The following is a 6,514-nucleotide window of genomic DNA, read 5'->3' as shown; positions in this document are numbered from 1 at the left end:
CATGAAAAACCCGAACGGACTTTTTGGCCAACCCAATACCAGGAGGCTCATGGGAAATGGATGCAAGCATGTCTCGTGTGTTGCCCTTTTTCCCAGGAATTTTTACTGCAGTGAACATCTGAGGTCAAGATGCTGTTCTTTATGGCCTCTTTCCCACTCACAACATTATTAGACGGCATTCAGGTGTTACTGCATGTGCTTCACTCCTCTGCCTGTGGGTACTTCGCTTCAAAATACTAGTCAGTGTGACTCCCCACTTTTGGGAGGAGGGGCTGGGGACTTGTCCCAGATGGTTTGTCTACCACTGGCTCTGTGTCAGAAAGAAGTGTTTTAAACCCCTTTTGTCCCCTCCCATGGGAGAATAAATGATGGGCAGTGCTGAGATGTGATCAAAGCTTATCTACAGTGGGTTCCATATGCAGGTCCCTCTTTGTTCCTCAGAAGTAACAAGAGTGTTACTATTTTGGACAAAGATTTATCACAGGAACATCACAAGCACTAACTGTTTTACTTGCAATTTGTAGACTTTTAAGAATGGTCTATGCTTTTTAAAGTCCACTTGCTTCTTGAATGAGGAAAAATCAATAATTATAAGGCAGGTTATTAGGGGCCTTCAGGACTACAAAGGGGAGTATAAACAAGGGTCTTCCAGAACACTGAGGGTAATTAGCAGAAACTGTTAGTATGATCTCAGTAAATGAAGGACCTAAATCACCAACTGAAACTTTCCTATCCAGGGGGGTTTGTCAGGATAGTTTAGTATGGTATTGAGTTGTCCTTGGTGTGATACCCTCCTTTAACAATAAAATGTCCATCCTGCCTAGGATTATAGAGGGCAGAGGTAACATTTTCTATAACTAAACACTACATGGAGGTAGAGGGTGTAGCTAGATGTGTATTAAATTGGCAGTGATTTAGGAATGGGAAATGATACGAAGCAAATACTGTATATTTTCTCAGATTGATTTTTTTTTCACTACCTCAGGACTTTTTTTACTTTTAAGTTCACATGTGAAAATATACGATAAAGAAGTATTGATCACCTAAATTTTATAGAATTCGAAATACTGGCTTATCAAAACTAGAAAGGACAAAATATCTTGTTATATTGGTATTAGAGTTGTTCTTTCAAAGGCCCAGCTTCTCCATCCTTCATCCTGGAGGTGATAGGGATGGTGGCCCAGAAGCTAATATGACAGATAATATACCTTCTGAAATACCTCATTTTGGGGGGCTGAGAATTTCTTTAGAGTTTACGTAGTCTTAAAATCATCTCTAACTGCCAGGGAAGTATGCTGAGCATACTTTACTGGGTTCTAAGACTGGCTGGCTCTATCATTATTATGATAATAGAGGATTTAAGTAGAGAAATACAGGAACATACCCGCTTAAATTTCCCAGAGACTTTGTTCTGAAGTCTGCTACAATTGGTACTGATTAGATAGGAAATGCTTTTAATTGCTTTTCCATTTTGAAGAACTAGATGGGATCCTGCCAGTGTGATGACACATTCTACGAGGAGCAAAAACTGATCCTGTATTATTGCTTGGTATGATTCTTCCTCCTATAACACCATATTCCTACTGGCACAAGAAGAGCTGAGCTGACATTTGTTTACTCAGCCTATCATTTCCCCCATTTTCCTCGGGCTACTATTGTAGCTTAACTGAAGAAAAGAATGCAGTAATAAAAATGGAGAAAATGGGACTGAATTTCCTTCCCCAAAAGGGAAGAGTACCAGAGGTGTTTAGACAGCACTGAGGAGAAAGAGAGAAAAGTAAGGCATGCTGGTATGTACAGGATACCATATGTGCTTCTACCCTAGCCCTCTCCATGGGCTTGGGCAATTCAGTGGTTAGGCACAGGCTGGTTACTTGAGGTAGTAGCCAACTGAGGGTGTGGTCCTCCATTTGGATGCTTGGGTAATCAAGTTTATTTGTTTAGCGAAGGCACTGAAAGAATCATTCTTTTTTTTTTACATCTTTATTGGAGTATAATTGCTTTACAATGGTGTGTTGGTTTCTGCTTTATAACAAAGTGAATCAGTTATACATATACATATGTTCCCATATCTCCTCCCTCTTGCGTCTCCCTCCCTCCCACCCTCCGTATCCCACCCCTCTAGGTGGTCACAAAGCACCGAGCTGATCTCCCTGTGCTATGCGGCTGCTTCCCACTAGCTACCTATTTTACGTTTGGTAGTGTGTATACGTCCATGCCTCTCTCTCGCTTTGTCACAGCTTACCCTTCCTGCTCCCCATATCCTCAAGTCCATTCTCTGGTAGGTTTGTGTCTTTACTACTATCTGACCCCTAGGCTCTTCATGGTATTTTTTTTCTTATATTCCATATATATGTGTTAGCATACGGTATTTGGCTTTCTCTTTCTGACTTACTTCACTCTGTATGACAGACTCTAGGTCCATCCACCTCATTACAAATAGCTCAGTTTCGTTTCTTTTTATGGCTGAGTAATATTCCATTGTATATATGTGCCACATCTTCTTTATCCATGCATCTGTCGATGGACACTTAGGTTGTTTCCATCTCCTGGCTATTGTAAATAGAGCTGCAATGAACATTTTGGTACATGACTCTTTTTGAATTATGGTTTTCTCAGGGTATATGCCCAGTAGTGGGATTGCTGGGTCATATGGTACTTGTATTTGTAGTGTTTTAAGGAACCTCCATACTGTTCTCCATAGTGGCTGTACCAATTCCCATTCCCACCAGCAGTGCAAGAGTGTTCCCTTTTCTCCACACCCTCTCCAGCATTTATTGTTTCTAGATTTCTTGATGATGGCCATTCTGACTGGTGTGAGATGATATCTCATTGGAGTTTTGATTTGCATTTCCTTAATGATTAAAGATGTTGAGCATTCTTTCATGTGTTTGTTGGGAGTCTGTATACCTTCTTTGGAGAAATGTCTATTTAGGTCTTCTGCCCATTTTTGGATTGAGTTGTTTGTTTTTTTGTTATTGAGCTGCATGAGCTGCCTGTAAATTTTGGAGATTAATCCTTTGTCAGTTGCTTCATTTGCAAATATTTTCTCCCATTCTGAGGGTTGTCCTTTGGTCTTGTTTATGGTTTCCTTTGCTGTGCAAAAGCTTTGAAGTTTCATTAGGTCCCATTTGTTTATCTTTGTTTTTATTTCCATTTCTCTAGGAGGTGGGTCCAAAAGGATCTTGCTGTGATTTATGTCATAGAGTGCTCTGCCTATGTTTTCCTCTAAGAGTTTGATAGTTTCTGGCCTTACATTTAGGTCTTTAATCCATTTTGAGCTTATTTTTGTGTACGGTGTTAGGGAGTGATGTAATCTCATACTTTTACATGTACCTGTCCAGTTTTCCCAGCACCACTTATTGAAGAGGCTGTTCTTTCTCCACTAGTACATTCCTGCCTCCTTTATCCAAGATAAGGTGACCGTATGTGCGTGGGCTTATCTCTGGGCTTTCTCTCCTGTTCCATTGATCTATATTTCTGTTTTTGTGCCAGTACCATACTGCCTTGATTACTGTAGCTTTGTAGTATAGTCTGAAGTCAGGGAGCCTGATTCCTCCAGCTCCATTTTTCGTTCTCAAGATTGCTTTTGCAGAAGAAGTAAAGCTGTCACTGTTTGCAGATGACATGATACTATACATAGAGAATCCTAAAGATGCTACCGAAAAACTACTAGAACTAATCAATGAATTTGGTAAAGTAGCAGGATACAAAATTAATGTACAGAAATCTCTGGCATTCCTGTACACTAATGATGAAAAATCTGAAAATGAAATCAAGAAAACACTCCCATTTACCATTGCAACAAAAAGAATAAAATATCTAGGAATAAACCTACCTAAGGAGACAAAAGACCTGTATGCAGAAAATTATAAGACACTGATGAAAGAAATTAAAGATGATACAAATAGATGGAGAGATATACCATGTTCCTGGATTGGAAGAATCAATATTGTGAAAATGACTCTACTACCCAAAGCAATCTACAGATTCAATGCAATCCCTATCAAACTACCACTGGCATTTTTCACAGAACTAGAACAAAAAATTTCAAAATTTGTTTGGAAAAACAAAAGACCCCGAATAGCCAAAGCAATCTTGAGAACGAAAAATGGAGCTGGAGGAATCAGGCTCCCTGACTTCAGACTATACTACAAAGCTACAGTAATCAAGACAGTGTGGTACTGGCATAAAAACAGAAAGATAGATCAGTGGATCAGGATAGAAAGCCCAGAGATAAACCCACGCACATATGGCCAACTTATCTTTGATAAAGGAGGCAGGAATGTACAGTGGAGATAGGACAGCCTCTTCAATAAGTGGTGCTGGGAAAACTGGACAGGGACATGTAAAAGTTTGAGATTAGATCATTCCCTAACACCATACACAAAAATAAGCTCAAAATGGATTAAAGACTTAAATGTAAGGCCAGAAACTATCAAACTCTTAGAGGAAAACATAGGTAGAACACTCTATGACATAAATCACAGCAAGATCCTTTTGGACCCACCTCCTAGAGAAATGGAAATAAAAACAAAGATAAACAAATGGGACCTAATGAAACTTCAAAGCTTTTGCACAGCAAAGGAAACCATAAACAAGACCAAAAGACAACCCTCAGAATGGGAGAAAATATTTGCAAATGAAGCAACTGACAAAGGATTAATCTCCAAAATTTATAAACAGCTCATGCAGCTCAATAGCAAAAAAACAAACAACCCAATCCAAAAATGGGCAGAAGACTTAAATAGGCATTTCTCCAAAGAAGATATACAGACTGCCAACAAACACATGAAAGAATGCTCAACATCATTAATCATTAGAGAAATGCAAATCAAAACTACAATGAGATATCATCTCACACCAGTCAGAATGGCCATCATCAAGAAATCTAGAAACAATAAATGCTGGAGAGGGTGTGGAAAAAAGGGAACACTCTTGCACTGCTGGTGGGAATGTGAATTGGTACAGCCACTATGGAGAACAGTGTGGAGGTTCCTTAAAAAACTACAAATAGAACTACCATATGACCCAGCAATCCCACTACTAGGCATATACCCTGAGAAAACCATAATTCCAAAAGAGACATGTACCAAAATGTTCATTGCAGCTCTATTCACAATAGCCCGGAGCTGGAAACAACCCAAGTGTCCATCATCGGATGAATGGATAAAGAAGATGTGGCACATATATACAATGGAATATTACTCAGCCATAAAAAGAAACGAAACTGAGCTATTTGTAATGAGGTGGATAGACCTAGAGTCTGTCATACAGAGTGAAGTAAGTCAGAAAGAGAAAGACAAATACCGTATGCTAACACATATATACGGAATTTAAAAAACAAAAAAGTCATGAAGGACCTAGGGGCAAAACGGGAATAAAGACACAGACCTACTTGAGAATGGACTTGAGGATATGGGGAGGGGGAAGGGTAAGCTGTGACAAAGCGAAAGAGAGGCATGGACATCTATACACTACCAAACGTAAGGTAGATAGATAGTGGGAAGCAGCCACAGAGCACAGGGAGATCAGCTCGGTGCTCTGTGACCGCCTGGAGGGGTGGGATGGGGAGGGTGGGAGGGAGGGAGATGCATGAGGGAAGGGATGTGGGAACAGATGTATATGTAAAAATAAAATTAAAAAAAAAAAGATTGCTTTTGCTATTCGCGGTCTTTTGTGTTTCCATACAAATTGTGAAATTTTTTGTTCTCGTTCTGTGAAAAATGCCAGTGGTAGTTTGATAGGGATTGAAGTGAATCTGTAGATTGCTTTGGATAGTAGAGTCATTTTCACTATGTTGATTCTTCCAATCCAGGAACATGGTATATCTCTCCATCTATTTGTGTCATCTTTAATTTCTTTCATCAGTGTCTTATAATTTTCTGCATACAGGTCTTTTGTTTACTTAGGTAGGTTTATTCCTGGATATTTTATTCTTTTTGTTGCAATGGTAAATGGGAGTGTTTCCTTGATTTCACTTTCAGATTTTTCATCATTAGTGTATAGGAATGCCAGAGATTTCTGTGCATTAATTTTGTATCCTGCTACTTTACCAAATTCATTGATTAGCTCTAGTAGTTTTCTGGTAGCATCTTTAGGATTCTCTAGGTATAGCATCATGTCATCTGCAAACAGTGACAGCTTTACTTCTTCTTTTCCGATTTGGATTCCTTTTATTTCCTTTTCTTCTCTGATTGCTGTGGCTGAAACTTCCAAAACTATGTTGAATAAGAGTGGTGAGAGTGGGCAACCTTGTCTTGTTCCTGACCTTAGTGGAAATGCTTTCAGTTTTTCACCATTGAGGTCAATGTTGGCTGTGGGTTTGTCATATATGGCCTTTATTATGTTGAGGAAAGTTCCCTCTATGCCTACTTTCTGCAGGGTTTTTATCATAATTGGGTGTTGAATTTTGTCGAAAGCTGAAAGACTCATTCTTGTCAACCAAACTCTTACTATAAATAATACCATCTCAGTACAGTGGAAGATAATCACTTAATGAATATTTATTCAA

This window comes from Mesoplodon bidens (assembly GCF_964165515.1).
Source record: "Mesoplodon bidens genome assembly, chromosome: X".
NCBI lineage: Eukaryota > Metazoa > Chordata > Mammalia > Artiodactyla > Ziphiidae > Mesoplodon > Mesoplodon bidens.
This window is presented reverse-complemented; position numbering follows the sequence as displayed.